This window comes from Conger conger, chromosome 9 (assembly GCF_963514075.1).
Source record: "Conger conger chromosome 9, fConCon1.1, whole genome shotgun sequence".
NCBI classification, from domain to species: Eukaryota; Metazoa; Chordata; class Actinopteri; order Anguilliformes; family Congridae; genus Conger; species Conger conger.
In genome coordinates, this window is record NC_083768.1 from 38,939,166 (window position 1) to 38,951,139 (window position 11,974).

Sequence of the window (11,974 nt, forward strand, 5' to 3'; positions counted from 1 at the left end):
CAGGATGTCTATTAACTCAAACACACATAATACTGTATAGGTGCAAATACTGCACTCTTTGTGCAAGCCATTTACTCCAAAATATAATTCATATTTTTCCCTTATTGCAGGAACCTCGTGTAGTATGCAGCGAATGAAGATGTCTAAATGCCATTTAATGTGGTTGAGGTAAACGTATGATTAGAGGTAAATGATCATAAGAGTGAGTTTAACAAGAGTTGAAGCCATAAAAGTAGAACCTGTAAACCAGTTTATTACGTGCCCTTGTCTGGCTTGTTACGGGTTGTAAAATCGCCATGATTGTCAAGGTCGAAATGCACTTTAAGTGACCAGGACTGTTACAGGTGTCTCTAGACAGGGTATAAAGGTTCAGACAGACTCCTGCCATGCCGGGGACAATAAGGTTGATTAGGAGCGATGAAGCGCAGTGTGGGGCGGTGAGCGGTGACTCACGCAACAAGCTGTTTCTCATTTAACCAAGACGAAGTCCTCCGCTGTCCGCGGCTGCTGTGAATGACTGATCGCGCATCAGCATCCGCCGCCTGCGTGAGCTCTCATTCTGTTCACAAGGTGATAATCCGCAAAAAAATCACACTCCATTGAAATGCACGGGAGCACGTTCCCGGCAAACATTTTCTTTGGGGAAAAAAAGGCCTCCTGCTCGTTTCGCTACACCACGCTATCGACCTGTCAACTCGCAGAGATACCGGCGCCCCCCAAGACCGAGGAATTCCTGAGAAGTCCCTGTCATCGCTCGGAGTGCCTGACCTGGGCTGTTCCATTGGATACCCGCCGTTTGTGCTTCCATCTGACAGATACGGTTTTGGTCCACAGAGGCCTCTTGTAGATTAGGTCAGTAGAGAGAGTAGCGTTGCCAGTCCATCTCTGCAATTCTTTCCCAAAACACTGATTTTAAACATCATCTAAGCAAATAACACCCCTTTTTATTATACATCTCCTTTTTCTTAGGAAACAAAGATTCTTACAAAGATTTTACATCATGCAGCTTAGTAAAGCTGCTGCACAAGAACATATGTTTAGACTGCCATAGTTTTTATAAAAGCACTGTAGTACCATTGGTTTCTCTTCATTTCCTCACATTCCGCATTCTATCAGCCATCATTTGCATTGCACTGCTTCTATGCAATGTAATGTCACAGATGATGTCTGGCCAATCAGCAGCATTAATCAATTAATGAACTACCAGGTAAAAATAAAACTAACTAAAAAATGTTACTGCAGTCAAGAATTAGGTGAAAACAATATGAACGATAGCACTTTATGATAATAAGGGGCATATTGCACCCAATTTCTGAGGGGGCATAAACTCAGACAAACCAAATATGGACAATTGTAAGTCCACAATGAAAGAAATACAAACCTGAAAGGGGAATGGGCAACTGCAGACAAAAGGGGGGCAATTACAAACAGAAGACCTGAGGGAGAGAATGCTCCTGCGGCTTCAATGGGCACCACATCATTGACGGTAATAATAGTAAAATGAAAATTATGAAGATATAAAGGCATCTTAAAAACCTACATAAAAATCTCAGTCAAAAGGTTTGTTTTGCAGGATACTAATAATAACATATTGTCACAGATTTCTGAAACACGTGGTTTTTATTCTCCTTCATTTGTGCTGTGTCTGCAATCAGTAAATCAAGCCAGACAGTTAGGATTTGACATATTGTGTCAGGTAGTGTGATGTATTGGGTCACTCACGCCTTGAGCTTCACAGTGCCCTTGACTCATGAGACAAAGAAAGCTTGGTGAAGGCAGTGACACTCAGACATGACACAAATCTTCAAAAACCTGGGCTAGTCTGGGCTAGTCTGTGACATTATTATGTAAAAATTCTAACCAGAAAAAGATTATATGGTACACAATACCCATCTTATCTGAAGCATTCCTTGTGTTGTATAATATATAAAGCATACAATACCTGCTAGCGGGTGATCCTTGTTTGTATTGGAATGTGTGTGTAAATGGAACTAATGATAATTCAGGGGTGTTATTATAATAACTAGAGGTGACTTCCCCGCCTCTCCGGTTTGTAGCTCATGAGCCGGCAATGGAGTGTGCTGTGCAGTGAGTGTGCTGTTCAGCCCCTCTCCAGGTCACAGTGGGAGGTAAGGGGGACCTGCCCATCTGGACCAGGCCCAGAAACACACAGCCTCTCTCCCCCCTACCGTCCATCACTCATATTTCTGACATGTCGCAAGCTGTCAAAGTCCTTTCATTCTCAGGAATGTCCTTTTGTAATAAAAAAAAGAGGTCTGCAGGCTTGCCAAGGAACATGAGTGGCTTTGGAACCTCCGTGGAACTCTCGAGTTGAATTTGTGCCAAACGTGAAAGAAGTGAAAATAAGCATCTGCAAAATAAAGTGTGACCACACTTCACGAGCTGTTGTCTTCTCGGCGTTCACAGCAATTCATAAAAGCCGTGTTAAGGCAGACACTATTGAGCTGCGTGGGGTCTGTGTTTAACTCTTACAGAGCATCGCCAGCAGCAGCGATACTCATTACCCTTCTGTGCAAAGTCATTGGTTGTTGGTGCGCTGTAAAAATTCCCCCGGTTTCCAGAGCCGAGAGTTATGGACCTGTCAGAGCGAGGCCGCATTTCCCCCTGGACCAATAATGTATTTTTCCTCTAATGAAACTGGAGAACAATCTTCGCTATTGCCTTCATCACCTTGATAATAATCACAGAGCTAGTGCTGCCCCCTGGTGATCAGTGCATGGTATTATCTTGATGGCGTCCGCTGTAAAGACGTCCCTTTGATTAATATTTTTTTGAACTCAGAAGCAACAGGCATGCCTCCATTATTGTACATGCCCTTCATCTGTCCAGAGATTGGTGGTCATAGACATATTCTCCCCTTTGAGAGGCATGCCATATACTGGCACTGGTACTTACATAACATTTATTTTCTACGGTAGTCTGCCCCACCTCCAAGATAGATTCTGCACAAGAATATAAAATACGTACACGCAGTAAAATGCATTCATATTGAGCGGTTTTATAGGTGTCAGGAAGGTGTTCCTATTCCCAGTTGTACAGTACTATGTCCGTATCATGAAAATACATGAACATCTGTGGATGCTTCCTTAATAGCTGCACACCTTCTTTACTGTCAAGCATGAGCCAAGTTTTAGTCCACATTTCTTCTTTTTCTCTGTATCCGAAATACCCATTTGCAATGGTAGGCTTTAGTCTTTAGATTGTAATCAGAGACACATCTCTATAGGCACTGGGCGCTGCCCTCCGGAGCCTGCTGGACCAGCTTCTTTACCCCCAGTGTCAGCAGAGCTGCACAGCTGACATGTTGGAGGGATACTGCACAATGGCAGGCAGCTTGACCACAGGAGGAAATTAAGTAGTGCTTAATTTCATGGGCAGCTGAAGTAGTCAGACTGCAGGAATGTACCTGATGTCCAGTGTGGCTTCCATGCAATGAGATGAAGACTTGGACCAGTCCAGTCCAGTCTTATATGAAAAGGGCCGGTGTGGGTGCAGGTTTTTGTTTTAGCCTAGCACTAACAGACCTGATTCTACTTCTAAAGGTCTTGATTGAACACCATGATTAGTTCATTAGTTGAGTCAGGTGTTGTATTGTTGAGGTAAACAACAACCTGCACCCACACTGGCCCTTTTCGGATAAGCTTGGACACCCTTGACTTAAATCATGCCTCCATGGACAGTTCTACGGCCAGTTACCTGTCGTTCTGAGGAGGTTCCACTGCTAGACACCGCTGCAGTTTGGATGCCATTCCAGATCACAGGGAAGATTTCCACAAAGGAAATCAGTGCCTTAATGTGATGATCAACCCTGCAGATACCCTGTGTATTCATACATGCACTACGACATCTTAGGAGAAGAACACAAGGAATTATGGGATGCGAATTAAGGTCAGAGGTCAGGAAAGCCATCTTTGAACACCACAACGGTCATGGTGAGCAAATACAGCATCCACAAGAGGGCGATGTAGGTCATGTATCATGCCGAGCACTCGGATGAGTTCAAGCAGCGGAAAGGCATTTTTCTGACATCTTTCGTATTCAGTCAAAGCCCCGCTGCCTCATAAAAACCTTCTTTGGCAGCGTACTTGACCTGTATCAAATATTGAGTGACAGTCTCACATATTCAGTTTTATTCTGCGTGTGCTTTGATGAAGACTAGCTCAGCAGCAGTTCATTTGCATAAATAAATGGATTTTTTTGGTGTCAATATTTCCCATGAAAAAGTAAAGAATAGTCCTCCTTGCATCAGTGCACATGGTCATCTTCAGAATATTGCTAATTTAAAAAAATCGAGTCAAATTTAATTTCTTTATGTATTTCACAAACAATTATCACAACATGCTTCACAGAAAACCCAACAATGGCAAAATAAATATTTTTTTCTACATAAACATTTTGCATGTCAGCAAAGATTGGTTGCATGGGTTCCAATATATTTACCACAATGTGTACCTTCAGAACCACATCACAATCTCTGTCAAAACCAAAATAAAAATGTGGAAATTCACTGCTGAGAATTGAGGATGAAACATACAATAGTGTCGGATGTTGAAAGGAAGACCTGTGATCTCGTAGTAACCTTCCGTGTTTTCTTCTGTACACTTGAGATGACATTGTATTTTGCTCAGGGATTACTGGACTCTTTTTGGGTCACATGCTGTGAAAACAAATGAACAGTAATGTAAAAAAATGACTTGATTTTTCTTCATCTTAAGTCACAACCCAGCTGCCAGATGTATTTTCCTTGTTTCTTTGAAGGGACAATTGGTACTGACAGCTCCACCATGGAACAGATTCACTGTGGCAGTTTAGACTGTCACCTACACACTGACTGCGTCTTGCTTCTGTTTTTATTGCAAAAGGTTTTTTTTATTAGCAGAAAAGAAAAACAAGTATTATTAGTAGTATTAACATAAAAAACAATGATACAAATACAAAAATAACAACCATAATCACTAAAGTGTACAGAAATAAAAATATAAGTGTAAGTATATTTTTGTCCTTTAAGGAGCCCATTTCCTAAATGCACCCTGAAAGCACAATAATGTTCCATTTTGATACAAATAAGGTACAAATAAATTATGTACTGCTGTTTAGGGGGTACAATTTTATGTAGGCCTACCGTATATGGTATCACTCTAGTGAAAATCATTTGTACCTTTTTGGGCATTTATTCATTCCTGCATTCATACATACCTTTACATCTGGGCATGCATTCCCCTCATACAGCAACGTTGGAGAGGAAGAGAATTATTACACCATTTTAGCCATGGGAGGATTAGGTGGGCAAACTGCAATATACAGCTTCGGAATTTGTCAAAGATGCCAGGGAACCACTTACTCTGTGATGGTACCCAATGCAAAGTGCTTTACAGTGCGGTATTGTGAAGTGCATATTAAAAAACACTGCAGTCCATTAAAACGTAATAAACTACAAGTTGTCATTTTGATAACTCCACGATTGCCTGCTGGGTAAATCGTTTGTGTACTGTTGTATTCCTGGACGGAGTTATAGCTTTACAGTAGGTAAGCAATTAAAACGTGAATCAGATATGTGCTAATATGAACTGTCGCATCACGTTTTAGTGATTAAATCACATGTTTCGAAAGATGTGTATCATGTTTCCTGAGCACGTTTCGCATTCTTCTGAGGCAAGGCATAAATGTCGTCCCACGGCCATATGTTCGGCTGATGAATTGATGTCTTTTTTCCGCGTGTTTATGAAGCTTTATTGCGCAGTTTCGCCGGATTGATTATTCTCCTGCCTCTTTTGTCGCATAGATATTGAAAAACAAAAACCTGCAACACAATGAAGATTTTTGCGGTGTCAGAAGCAGGAACGTCTCCCGTAAATGAGTCTGCAAAAAACAATCACATCACCGGTATGCCTTCCATTTTGGATGTAGGCCTGTCACGAAGATCCGCTCAAACCTTGAGTCAAATCACTAGTTTTACTCAAAGCGTATTTCAATTGTCAAGTCGTGATTGTAACTTAATCGTCGTGTGAAAAATAGTTGCCTATAGTCTCCGGACAGAAATTTGCCTCCATGTTCATATTTAGTACATGCTTACGTAGAATCATTATGATATCCATATGGGAATTAGGAAATTAGCTGTCTTGAGGCTCAAAAAACTATTGATTTGATACAGTAGGCTACAGTGCCATTGTTTAACATCCACTCCACTCAAGCAGTTTCTTTTGAAAGGCATTTAAAACAAACTCATCTTAAATTTTGTTGGTTCCAGACCAAATAGAAATCCCTATCTTCATGCCTGCAAGAAAATCCATGCACTGGGCATGCCTTCTCTGTCTTTGTACAATCAGACTTGTGTGTTTGCATGCGTGCGCGTGTGCATACACATCCGTGCATGTGTAAGTGTCTGTCTGCACGTGTGCATGTTGGCATGTGTACCTGTGTGATCATGTTTATGCATGGGTGCCGCAGGGTAACTTCTACATTAATACAGAATGAAAATTGAAATCCATTGATGATGAGGTGTTTTGCTGCTCTGTATCTTTCTGGATAGGGACATTTTTAGGAGAAAAAGACGATTCAGACAGGACACACCCTCAGAAACACCCCAACACAATTCAGCCAATAATGAACCTCACTTACTGTATTACCGAGCCCCAAACAGCAACAGCAAAAACTTGGTGGGTATTCTTATGAATTCTATCCGCTGTTCCTCAAAAAAACCTTCAAATCCTTGTCACATGGTGTAACAGTGGCTAAGAGATAAGAGAGCAGCAGGCTTTTTTCTTTTTTTCTTTTTTGTGCAACGAGTAGACTAAAATATGACAAATGATTCCATTTTTCATGGCTTGTTTCAGCTGCCGTCGTGCTGAAATAAAAAGTGGAAGAGATGCTGGTTTTCTCTGGCAGCTCCTGTGCCACAGAAAATGTAATTCCTTTGTCTTCCGCCGGACTCATCCTTCCACATCTTGGTTTTCAAGGACGAGACCAGGTTTCAGATACAATTTTACTGTTATTTTTCCCCCCGCAGATCTAATTTGTCAAGTCCCAGCTGCCATTTCTCCGTTATGCAGCTTGTGTGTTTAAATATTTCAGCAGACTCTATTGTAAGGAGAGCTATTAAGTCCTTTTGGTATCAACAAGATTGCTAATTTAGTCATAAACGAGCACAAGAAAAGCATTGTGGGGAAAAAACATAGATATTTTTATTGGTTTGTATTTATCTTCATTTAGTCAACAGGATATTTGTTATTGACGCAACACAGGAAACAGTGAATGAATCATCCTGTACTTTTGGTTATTCTTTATTGTTTCATTGATTAAATCAACTGAGTAAAACAAGTTTTTTTTTGACAGCATGTGGCTCTGGTTGTTCCACAATAGTGTTCCACAAAATTCTCTTGCCCATGCATGGCAATATTGATGTCACTTTTAATGGTACTAAGTGAGTATCTTCACTTCATGTGAAAACATTTTTTTTCTTCTGAGTGGGATGTCTTTCAAGAAAGCATTGTACCCTTCCACAGAACACAAGTAGTTACCCATTGCTTTGAGTGGCATGGCATTGATGATCCATATGTCAATGCCTTCTCTGTCACCGGATCATTAACATGGCATGTATGTACAGTATGTAGGCCTATGTATGTATGCAAGTATGTATGTAGGTATGCTGAAATAAAGTTGCTTTTTCAAAATCACTTTCGCTGGAGTCCTTGCCTGTCTCCTGGGTTCCCTCATAATTTGAAGATGTGGGCCGCTTGAGGGGTTCCTGGTGAAAATAACAACGTCAGCAGTTGCCTCTTAGATTTTTTTTTTTTTTGCTCTGTTCTCTGCGCTTCCTCTCACTCTGAGGCTTTATTTTTGCCCAGGTCAGACTCGACTTCTAAGCATACACACGCATGCACACACACACACACACACACACACACACACACACACACACACACACACTGCGCACTCACACTCCCACACAACACCCAACCCCAGCCCACCCCTTAGGATCAGGAACATCCTGAACAGCCCTGGGAGAAACGTTGTTATGGAAAGGGCTATGGCAGCAGCCCTGCTGAGACATTAAATATTAAACTTACTCCTTAACGAAACCAGGGCAACATCAGAGCGGAACACTGAAACTATGAGTGCTATGAGAAACTATGAGTGCTATGAGAAACTATGAGTGATATGAGAAACTATGAGTGATATGAGAAACTATGAGTGCTGTGAGAAACTATGAGTGCTATGAGAAACTATGAGTGATATGAGAGACTATGAGTGATATGAGAGACTATGAGAGACTATGAGTGATATGAGAGACTGAGAGACTATGAGAGACTATGAGTTATATGAGAGACTATGAGTGATATGAGAGACTATGAGAGACTATGAGTGATATGAGAGACTATGAGAGACTATGAGTGATATGAGAGACTATGAGAGACTATGAGTGCTATGAGAAACTATGAGTGATATGAGAAACTATGAGTGATATGAGAAACTATGAGTGATATGAGAGACTATGAGTGCTATGAGAAACTATGAGTGCTATGAGAAACTATGAGTGATATGAGAGACTATGAGAGACTATGAGTGATATGAGAAACTATGAGTGATATGAGAGACTATGAGAGACTATGAGTGATATGAGAGACTGATAGACTATGAGAGACTATGAGTTATATGAGAGACTATGAGAGACTTTGAGTGATATGAGAGACTATGAGAGACTTTGAGTGATATGAGAGACTATGAGAGACTTTGAGTGATATGAGAGACTATGAGAGACTATGAGAGACTTTGAGAGACTTTGAATGATATGAGAGACTATGAGAGATATGAGACACTATGAGAGACTGAGAGACTATGAGACACTATGAGTGATATGAGAGACTATGATAGACTATGAGACACTATGAGTGATATGAGAGACTATGAGAGACTATGAGTGATATGAGAAACTATGAGTTTCTCATAGCTATGAGCTATGAGCTATGAGTGCTTCAGGACTTGTGAGATGCGGCCCTGGACAGCTCAGGCGTGGGTGGGCTGCGTCTGGGAGCAGTGAGGCTCTGCTTGCCCCACCGTGGGCACTGCTACCATGTGCATTCAGTCAGTGTCTGATTATGAACCAATTACATTACCTCGCTCTCCATAGCAAAAGCATTGCGATTGGTTCATATCTGGCTCAGTGGAATGCAAATATCCAATTGTATTTCTTGGCTGGTTTTCATCACTGCAATTTCCTCCTACATTTTTGGAGAGCTCAGCACTGGCTTCATATCCCTCAGCCCACCGGCGGAGCAGTGCAGCCATCGACTCACATTCTTCATGTGCAGAGGCTCACAGATTGACCAGAAGACACAGACTAACAATAAGACACAATAGATCAAAAACAAACCCACCAAGGCTCCCAAGCCTGGCAATATGAGGGATTTCAAGCAATACAGTGGAATGACTGAGTTTCTGTGCTCCTTTACTGGAGTGTTCAGTACTTTGTTCCAACGACAAACACAATGAATGTGACATTGCATTACATTAATGGCATTTACCTGATGCTCTTATCCAGAGTGACGTGCAGTTGATTAGACTAGGCAGGAGACAATCCTCCCCTGGAGCAATGCAGGGTTAAGGGCCTTACTCAAGAGACCAACGGCTGTGTGGATCTTATTGTGGCTACACTGGGGATCGGACCACCGACCTTGCGTGTCCCAGTCATGTACCTTAACACTACGCTTCTTTTCGACAGAAATCTCACACGTAATTCATTTATATCACATCCATGTACACACATGCAAACACAGCCATCATTTTATATGAGCACATTTTTTCTAGTATTTAATAAAGTTTTATGATTGCCTCATTTACATACAGTATGTTTGTATGTTTGAATCAGGACTGTTGTTAATGCTGTATCTTTAAAATAGGGCGTTTATAGCTACCAAAAGTGGTTAGTAGTTAGTAGTTTAGCTGTCAAACTCAAATGCTACATTTTGTCAGCTTAATGGGCAGCTAAAAGGACCACTGTGTTATATCTTCCATCAGCCGCTACTCACCAGAGTTTTGCTGCTTCTGGATGCGTATTTATGCATGTTAATCTGAGAACCAGACTGACCAGAACCCTTCAGCCCACCAGGGCCTCTCTTCCCCTATGCTACCGCTAAACCATCTATGTTCCAGGCAAATATCCAAATACATACAACTACTGCCATAACCCACGCAGACTGTTCACCCCAACCCCCTCCTTCAGAGGAGACGACTGCGCAGTGCTCTCTCAGGACAAATGTACTGTAAATTCACAGCCTCTCACCCAGACAAATCCAAAAGATCAAGCCTTTTTTGTTCATTTCTTCTCTGGGTATTGTCTGCTTGCCGCTCACATGACTCCAGGGTAAATGCAGACTCCGTTGTCTCGCCAAACAGCATAAATTCCGAACCTCGTTCACCTGCTTCAGGCACTTTCTCTCTTTCTTGTATTCTCCCCCTCTCTCTTTTCCCCCCGGTCTGCTTTCCTTCTTCACCTCACTCTTGAACGGCTCCTCATCTTGTTTCAAACAGGCTCCTGCTACACCTCTTCTGATTAAAAACACCATGCTAACCGCTCTATTGTTCAAAACTACTATTGGTCCCTATAGTTCATCTCAATGATGAACAGACCCCACAGGTAACCAATACTGTAGGTGTATATATATATATATATATATATATATATATATATATATATATATATATATGACAATTATATATATATATATATATATATATATATATATATATATATATATATATATATATATATATTGCCAGTTCTCTTTTGAATGGCCTATATTGTGTCCATATGTGAGTGCTTCAGAGCGAAAAACATACAGGGCCTATTAATGATTATTTCAGTCCAGGTGCATTCCAATTCCATTCTGGTTTGTCCATAAGTTTGATTAATTCATTTTAGAAAACCTTCATGAAAACTGTGCACAAAAATTCCCATTTTTGAAGACTGCTAGAAATAATTTGTTGTGCAGTCTAAATGCCCATCGTGTAAAAACTGTGGAATTCACAAAGCGAATCGGTGTGGGACAGCGCTAATGTAAATCATCCGCTCCCTGCCTCGGTTAATGAAAAAAGGTTATATTTGAAATTCTAACATAAACATATTTATGTGTTATTCGCGGTCAACAGAAAGAAGAAAGAAATATCCTCCAACATCCCCGCACGCACGCCCCCTCGCTGCGTGTTGAGGGCAGGGGCTCCGAGCGGTGAGGCGCGAGTTCGCAGTGATGAATTTGGGTTTGTTTTCTCAGCGCGCGCGGCTGAGCTCGAGGCGGTCCCTGGAGTCCGCCCACAGAGTTTTTGCAACACTCGCTTTTTCTTTGATAATCAGGAAGAAAGCATCGCGAATTGCCTCCGCGGTACCCAACGTGGTCACAACTTTGACCTTTCCAGCAAGGAGCTTTGACTGTGTCCTTTATTTTCCTCCAAGAAGAAAAAAGCTTACTTTATGATCAACGACCTGATGTGCAAACCAAGCGGAGTGCTTAAGAACTGAACCGGGGAGAAGTGAAACAGAATAATAATGCTGTGTTCGTGAGCAAATTCCAGGACTGAAAATTAAGCAAACTGCATTCACTGGTCTGGGGTAGTAGACATGAAAACTTGTTTGCAACTTTTAACTTTCATTTTCAGGTATAAAACGTGACAGTACCTTTTCAGTGCAAGGTATTTACAAGGTACAGTATTTACATGTCTTTATCGTATAGGTGAAAGAAAATTGTCATGACATTGCTGGTAAATATATCTGTGTTTTGTTTGTTCATTTCCAGGGCACATATTAGGAAGTGAACTCTCAGTCAAATGTCCAACATGTCCGGGATAAGCTACCAGGCCCTGCCGCAGGTTTAACAATGCAAGGAGGCATCAGAAATGACTGAGGGGGCACAACTATTTTTCACTTGCTGATAACACAGGAGGGATCAAAATCTATAGTACA